Below are 14,514 nucleotides of genomic sequence, written 5' to 3' on the forward strand. Positions count from 1 at the left end.
TCATAATCTATTTTGTAGAAGGAAGTTACTATGTGTATTCCACACATAAGAGTGGGAAGTTACGCTCATCCACTTGAGGGTGGAATGTCTGCACAAATTGTTTGAAATTCTTCTACATGGGAGATTTCTCTTTCTTCTGTGTTTGTTTTTCAAAGATGTTATTTATTTATTTGAGAGAGAGAGAGGAGAGAAAAAGCATGAGCGAGAGGGGCAGAGGGAGAGGGAGAAGCAGGTTCCCTGCTGAACAGGGAGACTGCCTTGGGACGTGGATCATGATCTGAGCCTAAGGCAGAAGCTTAACTGACTGAGCCACCCAGGTGCCCCTCTTTCTTTCTTTTACAATTTTTAATATTAGTATAGATTCATGGATATTTATTTTACACTTTGGGTTATAATCCAACACTACTTATTTTGTTGCTTATATTGTCTCCGCTCTGGCCAGGGGAGCTCTTTCAGTTGACACCTGTGTCTCTTTAACATATTTCCATCAGTATGGAGTCTTTTGTCCATAAATTTGTGAAAGACAAACTTTATGTAAATCTCATTTTTGATTTGCACTTTGTTTCTGTTTGCCTCCTTCCCTCTCTCTTTGCTGTTTCATTTCTTTATTTATTATGATCTGAAAATAGGAAAGGACATAGGATTTCAAATTTTGCTATTTTAAGGTAAATCAATTCTCCTTGGTGCCTAGCCAGTGGTTCTCAAATGTTAGTGTGCAAAAGAATAACCTGGAGACTTCTCTTGTCTTCTCAGTTTCCTTATCTGTTAGTTGAGGGGATCGGTTTCCATACCGTTCATTAACTCTTTGTTTTTAATGACATTCATGGATTTGTCATTATTGGACCGTCACTAATAAATATCACAGAAAGTGAATTCATTTCTCTTTCTCCCTCTCCCTCGTTTTTTGCATTTTTCCATTCTGGAACTTTGATTTGCTTCTCAGAATACTTATTTATTTGAAGTGGGAAAGAGTTTCAGTCATTTTCCATTCACATTTGTAACTTTTTTATGATCTACTGAGGGCCATTTCATAAATGAATTGCTGAGGATGGCTGAGCCGTCCAGTACCTTTTTTTAATTTAAATTTAAATTTAAAAAAATTTTTATTTAAATTCAATTTGTCAACATGTAGTATAATACCCAGCGTTCATCACATCACATGCCCTCCTTAATGCCCGTCCCCCAGTTACACTATCCTCCCACCCACCTCCCCTTCCGCAATCCTTTGTTTCCCCAAGTTAGGAGTCTCTCATAGTTTATCTTCTGTGAGACCCAGGAAATTTAACAAAAATCCCCTACCCCTGGACAAGCAGAGCAGGACTGATTCCATTTTGTGTTACACCTGCCACCTCCTGTATGACCCCCACATAACCTTAACCTGCTTATTGCTTAAGGCGCTGCCCCACCCTAGTCAAGCCGCTGGGCACACCCTAATCGGAAATCGGCTCATAACCACGTAATCCTGCTTTGTGCCCACCAAAACTGCGCGCCAATTCTGACCAAAGTAATAGGCCAGCTCAAATGGATACTATAGGGTAAGATGTAATTCAATCGGCCACCTGCGTGTGTACCGACATGACTGTGCAACTTTCTGCGTATCCCATGGGCCACTGGCCCCTATAAAGCTGATACGCCCCTTAGTCTCAGGGTCCAAGTCCTTGCTCCGTTGTGTCGGGTACACTTGGACCCAAGCTCGAGCTTGTAAATAAACCCTCGTGTGTTTGTATCAGTGTCGGCTCCTCCGTGGTTTCTCGGATTCGCAATCTTGGGGACAACACTGCCTCTCTCAATTTTCTCCACTCAGTTTCCCTCCTCTCCCTTATGATCCTCTTCACTCTTTCTTACATTCGACATAAGAGTGAAACCGCATGATAATTCTTTCTCCATGTGGCTTATTTTATTCAGCATAATACCCTCCAGTTCCATGTCCATGAAAATGGTAGGTATTCATCCTTGCAGATGGCTAAATAATAATACATTGTATATATAGACCACATCTTCTTTATCCATTCATCTGTTGAAGGACATCAAGTCTCCTTCCACAGTTTGGCTATTAACATTGCCGGTGTGAACATTGGGGTGCAAGTGTCCAGTCAGTTCACTACATCTGTGTCTTTGGGTTAAATACCCAGTAGTGCAATCGATGGGTTGTAGTATAGCTCCATTTCCAGCTTTTTGAGGAACCTCCACACTGTTTTCCAGAGTGGCTGCACCAGTTCACATTCCCACTAACAATGCAAGAGTGTTCCACTTTCTCCACATCCTCTCCAACATTTGTCGTTTCCCGTCTTGTTAATTTCTCCCATTTTCACTGGTGTGAGGTGGTATCTCATTGTGGTTTTGATTTCTATATCCCTGATGAAAAGTCACGTGGAGCATTTTTTCATGTGCTTGCTCACTCTGTGTAGGTCTTCTTTGGAGAAAAGCGGGTACCTTTAAGTTGGAGAAGAGATGGCAACTCAAGGGGTGTTATTTCCTGTCATGGCCACATACCAGAAGGTTCTTGAGTATGTGTATGTGCGTTTGCCTGTGCCTGTGAGGAGAGGTCGTTGGATAGAATTTGAAAGCAGATCCTCTCCATATTTATAGGTCTATATCTATTTCTCTCTCTTTCTGCACACATCTCTTTCTAACCATTTTGTCTCTATCTCTATAGGGAGATCTAGATATGGACGTATAGAGATTAGATATAGAAATGTTTAGTTTGCATATTTAAATATAAATATATAGTTCTGTTTATAGATAATTATTATATTATGAGTAATACATTTAATAATAAATATATTAAGTGGAAACATAGATTTATGTTTATATGTTTGTTTATATAAACATCTATTTATGTTCCTGGGAGCGATCTATCAGTAGATCTATCACTCTATCATCTAGCTAGCTAGCTAGCTATATATCCCAGGAAGAGAAAAACCCAGATCGAACAGATGGGAATGTCCCCCTCCGGAATGTGTCATACAAGAAGATAGGCAAAAATCTTCTGTACTTTCCTGATGTGCTGATGCAATTAACTCAGAGATGTACCTGTGATGTACTGTGGGCCAGGAGCCAGTGGTCAAGAGAGAATCCTTGAGACATTTTCCATGCAAAAAGGTGTTTTTATTAAAGTATGGGGACAGGACCCCTGGGCCTGAAAAGCTTCACCAGGATTATGAGGAGCCTTGGTTATCATCTTTTAAGTTGCTGTGTGGGATGGGGACTCTAGAGATAAAAGAAGTTTCCAAAAGGATGTTCACACTTGAAAGATTTATAGGATCCTGGAGGTCTGGCTATCAGCAAACAAATGTTGCTTTTGGCCTCTAGCAAAGCATTAACATTCAGGCAGCTGTGAATTCTTGTAAGAATGTCCCACTCTGTCGGTTTCAAGTATTTGTTTATGGACTGCAAGTTTGTTAGGAAATGTAATTGTAGGGATGCCTGAGTGGCTCAGTGGTTGATCCTGGGGTCCTAGGATGGGGTTCCACATTGGGCTTCCCACAGGGAGCCTGCTTCTCCCTTTGTCTCTGTCTCTGCCTCTCTTTCTCTCTCTCTCTCTCTGTGTGTCTCTCATGAGCAAATAAAATCTTTTTTTAAAAAAGCAGATATAATTTTAAACTATATTTTTTTGGCCTTAGTTCCCCCTATCACCTGGGTCTTCTATCCCTCCATGCATCTCTTGGTTCGTTGGCCTTTGGTGGTGAAGAATCCAAAGGATATGAGGCAGGAGGTGAGTGAGATGGGATTAAGCCAATGAAGTAATTTCCCAGGGAGCTTGGGTAAGAGAAGTGCAGCAGGCAGAATGAAGTGAGAAAGTCAGGTTCTTGTCTCACGGAGTCGAAGAATGAATCTGGTGGACAAAGAGTGAGTAAAGCGACGGGAGTTTATTAAGCAAGGATACTGAGAAAGCTCTCAGGAGTGGGAGGGGCCCAGGCTGGGTTGCCCACATGAGTAAGGACTAGTGATAACATCTTTCACATCTTTAATGGTTTACTTCTTTTTGGAGTCTGGTTATCCTTTTTTGGGCACAGAGGACTGTCCTAAAAAAGACCCTCTCTACCCATACCTAGGGCAGGGTGGTCTCGTTTGTTTCTTTATTTCTGGTTTCCTTACATCTCAGCATCCTTAGGATCTTTGTGAGCCTGAATCTGTAGCCCCCTACCTATTTCTTCCTACCTAGACTCTCCTGTCCCTCAGTCAAGAACAGGAGAGATGTGGCTCTGAGAAAAGGTGCACTAAGAAACATTGTCACAGTTTCAATATTCCCTCCCCACAATTTGTGAGACCCAATTACTTCCAAACTCCTTTTTCCTCCTTTTTGTTTTGGATGGCAATGCTGCTCTGTGACTGACCTACACAACCAATGGCTCAGTAACAGTTCAACACTGTGGAGAGAACCCAAGGGTCTGCTGGGGAAGCATGAAGGAGAACTGTGGACTTGCTTGTTTTGCCCTCAGAAATCAGCATTAAGGATCCTGATATGAAGTTCAAAAGACTGCAGGTAGTACTCTGGGACATAGATCGAAACCCAGTGGGGACGGAGCCTGTCTCTGTACCTGTCATATAGAAGGCCAAATAGACTTCTTTTTGGAATGGATGGGTGTTGAATAAATAGGAGAATCTGTGTATGCTGGGTCTGTTTCAGGTCACTGATTCATACTTAGGGAAAGACATTAATCCAGGGACTGGTTCTCTGAACAAGTCCTGGGAAAACATATCCTAAGTTATTCAAAAAGAGTAGTAAGATAGATAAGGAGTTCAGAATTGAGAAAAATATTAAAATCATCTGAGGAAAGTAGAGGTGTTCATCACGCAAGTGGGTTTCTTGCAATTTACTCACTTATAGCTTGTATATTCTGAACAGAAAAACAGAAAGGGAAGGAACCGCATGTGCTTGAGGTCATCAATTTCATCTATAAAAAGGAAATAATACTGCCTGTCCCGTGACACTGTTGTGAGGACTAATAGTGATGGTTGTTGATGTAGAGACTTGCTAGGTCCAGTCACCATAAAATGTAAAAACAACACACTTTTTTTTTAATTTATTTTTTTATTGGTGTTCAATTTACTAACATACAGAATAACACCCAGTGCCCGTCACCCATTCACTCCCACCCCCCGCCCTCCTCCCCTTCTACCACCCCTAGTTCGTTTCCCAGAGTTAGCAGTCTTTACGTTCTGTCTCCCTTTCTGATATTTCCCACACATTTCTTCTCCCTTCCCTTATTTTCCCTTTCACTATTATTTATATTCCCCAAATGAATGAGAACATATAATGTTTGTCCTTCTCCGACTGACTTACTTCACTCAACAGAATACCCTCCAGTTCCATCCACGTTGAAGCAAATGGTGGGTAGTTGTCATTTCTAATAGCTGAGTAATATTCCATTGTATACATAAACCACATCTTCTTTATCCATTCATCTTTCTTTGGACACCGAGGCTCCTTCCACAGTTTGGCTATCGTGGCCATTGCTGCTAGAAACATCGGGGTGCAGGTGTCCCGGCGTTTCATTGCATTTGTATCTTTGGGGTAAATCCCCAACAGTGCAATTGCTGGGTCGTAGGGCAGGTCTATTTTTAACTGTTTGAGGAACCTCCACACAGTTTTCCAGAGTGGCTGCACCAGTTCACAGTCCTACCAACAGTGTAAGAGGGTTCCCTTTTCTCCGCATCCTCTCCAACATTTGTTGTTTCCTGCCTTGTTAATTTTCCCCATTCTCACTGGTGTGAGGTGGTATCTCATTGTAGTTTTCATTTGTATTTCCCTGATGGCAAGTGATGCAGAGCATTTTCTCATATGCATGTTGGCCATGTCTATGTCTTCCTCTGTGAGATTTCTGTTCATGTCTTTTGCCCATTTCATGATTGGATTGTTTGTTTCTTTGGTGTTGAGTTTAAGAAGTTCTTTATAGATCTTGGAAACTAGCCCTTTATCTGATATGTCATTTGCAAATATCTTCTCCCATTCTGTAGGTTGTCTTTGAGTTTTGTTGACTGTATCCTTTGCTGTGCAAAAGCTTCTTATCTTGATGAAGTCCCAATAGTTCATTTTTGCTTTTGTTTCTTTTGCCTTCGTGGATGTATCTTGCAAGAAGTTACTATGGCCGAGTTCAAAAAGGGTGTTGCCTGTGTTCTTCTCTAGGATTTTGATGGAATCTTGTCTCACATTTAGATCTTTCATCCATTTTGAGTTTATCTTTGTGTATGGTGAAAGAGAGTGGTCTAGTTTCATTCTTCTGCATGTGGATGTCCAATTTTCCCAGCACCATTTATTGAAGAGACTGTCTTTCTTCCAATGGATAGTCTTTCCTCCTTTATCGAATATTAGTTGCCCATAAAGTTCAGGGTCCACTTCTGGATTCTCTATTCTGTTCCACTGATCTATGTGTCTGTTTTTGTGCCAGTACCACACTGTCTTGATGACCACAGCTTTGTAGTACAACCTGAAATCTGGCATTGTGATGCCCCCAGCTATGGTTTTCTTTTTTAAAATTCCCCTGGCTATTCGGGGTCTTTTCTGATTCCACACAAATCTTAAAATAATTTGTTCTAACTCTCTGAAGAAAGTCCATGGTATTTTGATAGGGATTGCATTAAACGTGTATATTGCCCTGGGTAACATTGACATTTTCACAATATTAATTCTGCCAATCCATGAGCATGGAATATTTTTCCATCTCTTTGTGTCTTCCTCAATTTCTTTCAGAAGTGTTCTATAGTTTTGAGGGTATAGATCCTTTACATCTTTGGTGAGGTTTATTCCTAGGTATCTTATGCTTTTGGGTGCAATTGTAAATGGGATTGACTCCTTAATTTCTCTTTCTTCAGTCTCATTGTTAGTGTATAGAAATGCCACTGACTTCTGGGCATTGATTTTGTATCCTGCCACACTACCGAATTGCTGTATGAGTTCTAGCAATCTTGGGGTGGAGACTTTTGGGTTTTCTATGTAGAGTATCATGTCATCGGCGAAGAGGGAGAGTTTGACCTCTTCTTTGCCAATTTGAATGCCTTTAATGTCTTTTTGTTGTCTGATTGCTGAGGCTAGGACTTCCAGTACTATGTTGAACAGCAGTGGTGAGAGTGGACATCCCTGTCTTGTTCCTGATCTTAGGGGAAAGGCTCCCAGTGCTTCCCCATTGAGAATGATATTTGCTGTGGGCTTTTCATAGATGGCTCTTAAGATGTCGAGGAATGTTCCCTCTATCCCTACACTCTGAAGAGTTTTGATCAGGAATGGATGCTGTATTTTGTCAAATGCTTTCTCTGCATCCAATGAGAGGATCATATGGTTCTTGGTTTTTCTCTTGCTGATATGATGAATCACATTGATTGTTTTACGGGTGTTGAACCAGCCTTGTGTCCCAGGGATAAATCCTACTTGGTCATGGTGAATAATTTTCTTAATGTACTGTTGGATCCTATTGGCCAGTATCTTGTTGAGAATTTTTGCATCCATGTTCATCAGGGATATTGGTCTGTAATTCTCCTTTTTGGCGGGGTCTTTGTCTGGCTTTGGAATTAAGGTGATGCTGGCTTCATAGAACGAATTTGGAAGTACTCCATCTCTTTCTATCTTTCCAAACAGCTTTAGGAGAATAGGTATGGTTTCTTCTTTAAACGTTTGATAAAATTCCCCTGGGAAGCCATCTGGCCCTGGACTCTTGTGTCTTGGGAGGTTTTTGATGACTGCTTCAATTTCCTCCCTGGTTATTGGCCTGTTCAGGTTTTCTATTTCTTCCTGTTCCAGTTTTGGTAGTTTGTGGCTTTCCAGGAATGCGTCCATTTCTTCTAGATTGCCTAATTTATTGGCGTATAGCTGTTCATAATATGTTTTTAAAATCGTTTGTATTTCCTTGGTGTTGGTAGTGATCTCTCCTTTCTCATTCATGATTTTATTAATTTGAGTCTTCTCTCTCTTCTTTTTAATAAGGCTGGCTAATGGTTTATCTATCTTATTAATTCTTTCAAAGAACCAACTCCTGGTTCTGTTGATCTGTTCCACAGTTCTTCTGGTCTCGATTTCGTTGAGTTCTGCTCGAATCCTTATTAACTCCCTTCTTCTCTTGGGTGTAGGATCTATTTGCTGTTTTTTCTCTAGCTCCTTTATGTGTAAGGTTAGCTTTTGTATTTGAGTTCTTTCCAGTTTTTGAATGGATGCTTGTATTGCGATGTATTTCCCCCTTAGGACTGCTTTTGCTGCATCCCAAAGATTTTGAACGGTTGTATCTTCATTCTCCTTAGTTTCCATGAATCTTTTTAATTCTTCCTTAATTTCCTGGTTGACCCTTTTATCTTTTAGCAGGATGGTCCTTAACCTCCACGTGTTTGAGGTCCTTCCAAACTTCTTGTTGTGATTTAGTTCTAATTTCAAGGCATTATGGTCCGAGAATATGCAGGGGACAATCCCAATCTTTTGGTATCGTTTCAGACCCGATTTGTGACCCAATATGTGGTCTATTCTGGAGAAAGTTCCATGTGCGCTTGAGAAGAATGTGTATTCAGTTGAGTTTGGATGTAACGTTCTGTAGATATCTGTGAAATCCATCTGGTCCAGTGTATCATTTAAAGCTCTCGTTTCTTTGGAGATGTTGTGCTTAGAAGACCTATCGAGTATAGAAAGAGCTAGATTGAAGTCACCAAGTATAAGTGTATTATTATCTAAGTATTTCTTCACTTTGGTTAATAATTGATGTATATATTTGGCAGCTCCCACATTCGGAGCATATATATTGAGGATTGTTAAGTCCTCTTGTTGAATAGATCCTTTAAGTATGATATAGTGTCCCTCTTCATCTCTCACTACAGTCTTTGGGGTAAATTTTAGTTTATCTGATATAAGGATGGCTACCCCTGCTTTCTTTTGAGGACCATTCGAATGGTAAATGGTTCTCCAACCTTTTATTTTCAGGCTGTAGGTGTCCTTCTGTTTAAAATGAGTCTCTTGTAGACAGCAAATAGATGGGTCCTGCTTGTTTATCCAGTCTGAAACCCTGCGCCTTTTGATGGGGTCATTAAGCCCGTTCACATTCATAGTTACTATTGAGAGATATGAGTTTAGTGTCATCATGATATCTATTCAGTCTTTGTTTTTGTGGACTGTTCCACTGAACTTCTTCTTAAAGGGGAATTTTAAGAGTCCCCCTTAAAATTTCTTGCAGAGCTGGTTTGGAGGTCACATATTCTTTCAGTTGCTGCCTGTCTTGGAAGCTCTTTATCTCTCCTTCCGTTTTGAATGAGAGCCTTGCTGGATAAAGTATTCTTGGTTGCATGTTCTTCTCATTGAGGACCCTGAATATATCCTGCCAGCCCTTTCTGGCCTGCCAGGTCTCTGTGGAGAGGTCTGCTGTTATCCTAATACTCCTCCCCATAAAATTCAGGGATTTCTTGTCTCTTGCTGCTTTAAGGATCTTCTCCTTGTCTTTGGAATTTGCAAGCTTCACAATTAAATGTCGAGGTGTTGAACGGTTTTTATTGATTTTAGGGGGGGGATCTCTCTATTTCCTGGATCTGAATGCCTGTTTCCCTTCCCAGATTAGGATAGTTTTCAGCTAGAATTTGTTCAAATACATATTCTGGCCCTCTGTCCCTTTCGGCGTCCTCGGGAACCCCAATTAAACGTAGGTTTTTCTTCCTCAGGCTGTCGTTTATTTCCCTTAATCTATCTTCATGGTCTTTTAATTGTTTGTCTCTTTTTTCCTCAGTTTCCCTCTTTGCTATCAACTTGTCTTCTATGTCACTCACTCGTTCTTCCACCTCGTTAACCCTCGTCGTTAAGACTTCTAGTTTGGATTGCATCTCATTCAATTGATTTTTAATTTCTGCCTGATTAGCTCTAAATTCTGCAGTCATGAAGTCTCTTGAGTCCTTTATACTTTTTTCTAGAGCCACCAGTAGCTGTATAATAGTCCTTCTGAATTGGCTTTCTGACATTGAATTGTAATCCAGATTTTGTAACTCTGTGGGAGAGAGGACTGTTTCTGATTCTTTCTTTTGAGGTGAGGTTTTCCTTCTAGTCATTTTGCTCAGTGCAGAGTGGCCCAAAGCAAATTGTATTGGGAAAAAGAGAAAAAGAGAGGAGAGAAAGAAGGAAAGAAAAGAGAAACAGAAAAAAAAAAAAGGGAAGAAAAAGAGAAAAAAAAACGAAAAAAAAAAAAGAAGAAAAAGAGAAAGAAAAAGAAAGGAGAAAAAAAGGGGGTGGGGGAAGGAAACAAATCAAAAAGCAAAACAAAACAAAACAAAACAAAACAAAAAAAAAAAGAACCACAGGGGAGTATCTTCTGATTGTGTTCTTTAAGTCCCTTGGCTTCCCCTGGAAGTTGTCAGTCTAGCTGATCTTCTGGGGGAGGGGCCTGTTGTGCTGATTTTCAGGTGTTAGCAGTTGGGTAGGTGCTCTGCCCCTGCCTGGTGCAGGGCTCAGTGGGGGTTGTTTACCCCGTGAGGCCGCAGGAGGAACAGCCCCAGTGGCGGGGCAGCTCTGGAAACCTGGATTCAGCTCCGGCAGGAACTCCGTCTGCAGGGCCTGGAGGCTCCGGGGCGGGGCCGTTGCTCTGCTCAGCTGGGGCAGGAGCGTCCTTGCTGTCCTGGGCCCTCCCGGCCTCTGCCTGTCCCGGGGGAGGCAGGATCCTGGGCTGTGTCTCGGCGCCCTGTGCTCCGGAGCCTGCGCTGTTGGATTCGCGCTCCCGGGCTGCGCAACCCCCTCCGCGGAGCTGCCGCCCGAGCCCCTCCGAGCTGCTCCGGGTCCCGCCGCGCGCTGCAGCCCTTAGGGAGCTCGGCGCACTCTCCTGGGCGCGCAGTTGCTCTGTTACTGTCCCAGGGAGCCCGAGGGCATCCTCGCCCTCCTGGGTCTTGCTCCAACTCCCCGCGAGCCCCTTTCCCCCGGGAAGGTCGGTGCAGCTCCTGCGTCTCCGGGACGGGGCTCTCCTGTCCTGGGGACACTCGCCCTGGCCTCAGCCCAGCTCCTCGCGGGGCCCCTCCCCCTTGGAGGCCTTTGTTCCTTTATTTCTTTTTCCCCGTCTTCCTACCTTGATAGATGCGCGAACTCTTCTCACTGTAGCATTCCAGCTGGTCTCTCTTTAAATCTCAGGCCGAATTCATAGATTTTCAGGATAATTTGAAGGTTTTCTAGGTAGTTTGGTGGAGACAGGTGATTTGGAGACCCTACTCTTCCGCCATCTTGCTCCTCCCCCCAAAAACAACACACTTGATTAATATAGCTACCAATATAGCCGCCATATACTTTTTCATTTTATTTATTTATTTATTTATTTATTATTTATTTATTTATTTATTTATTTATTTATTTATTATTTGAGAGAGAGAGAGGGAGAGAGAGGCAGAGACACAGATAGAGGGAGAAGCAGGTTCCATGCAGGGAGCCTGTCGTGGGACTCCATGCTGCATCTCCAGCATCCCACACTGGGCTGAAGGTGGCGCTAAATCGCTGAGCCACCGGGGCTGCCCTACAATATACTTGTTAAAAATATATTTTATCTATTTATTCATGAGAGAGAGAGAGAAAGAGAGAGAGAGAGAGAGGCAGAGACACAGGCAGAGGGAGAGGCAGGCTCCATGCAGGGAGCCCGAAGTGGGACTCCTTTCTGGGTCTCCAGGATCACGCCCTGGGCAGAAGGCAGTGCTAAACGGCTGAGCCACCCAGGCTGCCCATTTTCAATTCTTAAAACACACAATTCGACTTCTTTCTAGCAAAGTTTTATGTGAGTTGGTGTACCTATCAATTAAAAGCTGTAGGGTATGGATCCCAGACTGCCCCTAAGGTGCATGTTCAGAGCCCTTCCAATTCCTCCAAGTGCAGCCTGGAAACCACCGAGCTGGTCTGAGGTCACATCCACAGCTGTGGGAACCAAGTGCCAGAGGCCGTCACGATTTACTGGATCAGAAACCCAGTTGTCTCCTGAGGCATCTGAGTCAGGGAATTGGTTTTTCTCAGGGCAGGGTGAAAAAAACCTTACACGATCAGGATTTCTCTCATCCCAAGAAAAATGCTTAGGTTTTTTTTGTTTGTTTCTTTTTTCTCATGTTGTTTGGCTATTTCTCTTGTCACATTGCCCTACTTCCTTTGGTAATTAGTTTTGGAAAGAAATCATTCACATAATGAAAATGATCTAGAAACTCAGGTTAAAAAATTTTTCTAGCCAGTGTGGATATGTGTGATTCACAGTTGCTTTAAGCCTACAGAAATTTGTTTGCACAAATCAATAACAACTTTTAATAAACAGACTTTACTGTTCACTGCTAAAAATATTCCTGTCAGAAGGGCAAGACAGCCGAAGAGTAGGGTCCCCAAGTCACCTGTCCCTACCAAACTACCTAGCTAACTCTCAAATCATCCTGAAAACCTATGAATTCGGCCTGAGATTTAAAGAGAGAACAGCTGGAACACTACAGTGAGAAGAGTTCGCATTTCTATTAAGGCGGTTCCCACCTTGGCTTCACCGGGACCTGGTGACTGTGGTCTCCACCTTTGCCTCACCTGGACCTGGTGACTCTGGTCCCCACCTGGGCCTCACCTGGACATGGTAGCTGTGGACTTCATCTGGACCTGGTGACTGTGGTCCCCACCTGGGCCTCACCATACCTGGTGACTGGGCTCCTCAGCTACCAATGACTAACATCCAGGATGGACCCTTAGTTGCTACTGACACCAGTACCATCCCCAGGGTCTCACTTGTTCCTGGTGACTATGGTCCTTGTCTGGGCTGACCTGACTCATCCTTGGCTCTGATCCTCTCCTGGGCCTCCCCTGCCTTGCAGGTATGGTCTCCCTTGTCGTGGGTGTGTATTGTCTATGGTCCCTTCTGGGCCTCACCTGATGGTACCGGGCCACGATATCCTCCCTTCACAAGGCCAGTAGGTTCTCCGAGTCCTCCTGCATGGTGCTGCAATCCAAACACATCCAAGAATGACGGCACATGAAAACCTTCCGAGGACACATGCGTCTGGGTGCTCCCCGTGGGCAGGTCCCCCTCCATCTGACCAGAGCCGGAGACAACCCCATAGCCCTGAGGGGCAGAGGCTTGGCTAGAACATCACACGCCGGCCCTCACTGCCTGTCTGTCACTCGCCCACCTACAGTCCACCTTCCCAGCCACTGTCCCAGGACACGCCGTCACGCTGGGATCACAGTGCGCTCCCACCCCGGTATCAGGAGCACACGGGCGGGGGACCCAGGAGGCTCTGGCGAACTGCCGATCTGATGCTCGGGTTGATGTCTCCCAGCCCGGGGGATATCGAAGGTTTCTCTTAGATTCCACAAGCACAACGACCGAGGGGAGAAAGCAACGGACTAGACTTCATCAAAATTAAAACCTGATGCCAGCAAGAGTGCGACCAAACTCCCCACACTGAGGGCAACGATGCGTGAATAGCCTGAGGGGGGTTCTGGCGGGAGCACGAGGGACTCTGCCCGCATTCCAGTGCGTGAAGAGTAAGCCTGCTCACCGGTCAGGGGGACCCAGCAGGCCCTGACCGTCCTCCCCTCACCACAGAGTGGGGCGGGGGGGTGTCATCCCTGTCGGGGTCCTTGCATCTAGGACGGGCTGGAAAGGTCACGTATTGTGTCTCCCTGAATAGCACAGGCCTTACAGGGGAGCGGGGGTCCTGAGGGAGCTGCCAAACTCTGACTGCAGCCTCTTTCCCTGGACAGGGCCTTAGGGGGCCACCCTCACCCCGTGGGGCTGTGGAAGGGCTGCAGGAGCTGCTCAAGGTCATCTCATTGGGGTCGGGGTGTTTTGGACCCCAGCCCAGGAGGCCAGCGCCCCCACCCGGACCCACAGGCCCCAGAGTGGCCCACGGGGAGCAGGCATCAGGGGCCACTCACCTGTGACCTATCGCTGTGTGAGCGCCTCCTCTTTATGCATCGTGTACTGGGTAGAGTGGGAGAGTTGGGGAACTGGGTAGAGTGGGAGTTCTGGGGTACTGGGGAGAGTGGGAGAGTTGGGGTACTGGGGAGAGTGGGAGTACTGGGGAGAGTGGGAGAGTTGGGGTACTGGGGTGAGTGTGAGTACTGGGGAGAGTGGGGGTACTGGGGAGAGTGGGGGTACTGAGGAGAGTGGGAGTACTGAGCTACTTGGGAGAGCAGGAGAGTCGGGTCGCTGTGAGCCAGATCCAAAGCACGAGTGCTTCCGAAGGTCTGCAGAAGCACAGTGAGCGCCAGGCAGTAGTGGAACCCGGGGGCGTCACAGTTCCGCCCACAGTGGGGTCCCGCATCATCACTGTGGGCAGGCGGGGTCCAATCAGCACTTAGCCCTTCACCCTGAAGGCCAAGGGTCCCGGGGGAGGGTCCTGTCCCCCCGCCAGGTGGGAAGGGGATGCAGGCACCCTCCCCCATCCTCGGGCCCTGCAGGCCTCCCACCATTCTAGGCAGACTGGGGGTCACAGATGTCCCCCCGACCCCCAGAGTTCACAGCATGGGGTCGCACTTAACATTTGAGGGGCTCCTGGGTGGTTCAGTCGGTTCCATGTCGACTCTTTAATTTGGCTCAGGTCAGGATCTCGAGGTTGTGG

At 45.0% G+C, this 14,514-nt stretch overlaps 1 long non-coding RNA gene across 2 annotated transcripts; it reads right to left on the reverse strand.

Moving 5' to 3' along the window:
- Positions 1 to 3,560: 3,560 nt before the first annotated feature.
- LOC140609605 (uncharacterized) lies at positions 3,561 to 14,165 on the reverse strand. Of its 2 annotated transcripts, XR_012011374.1 has the most exons (4): positions 13,829 to 14,165; positions 12,818 to 12,887; positions 11,013 to 11,170; positions 3,561 to 3,835 (listed from the first exon to the last, which is right to left on the reverse strand). It is a non-coding gene; the product is annotated as an uncharacterized lncRNA (long non-coding RNA). The 2 variants fall into 2 exon arrangements; XR_012011375.1 differs by lacking the exon at positions 11,013 to 11,170.
- Between the last annotated feature and the right edge of the window lie 349 nt (positions 14,166 to 14,514).

This window comes from Canis lupus, chromosome 18 (genome assembly GCF_048164855.1).
Source record: "Canis lupus baileyi chromosome 18, mCanLup2.hap1, whole genome shotgun sequence".
In the NCBI taxonomy this organism is placed as follows: domain Eukaryota; kingdom Metazoa; phylum Chordata; class Mammalia; order Carnivora; family Canidae; genus Canis; species Canis lupus.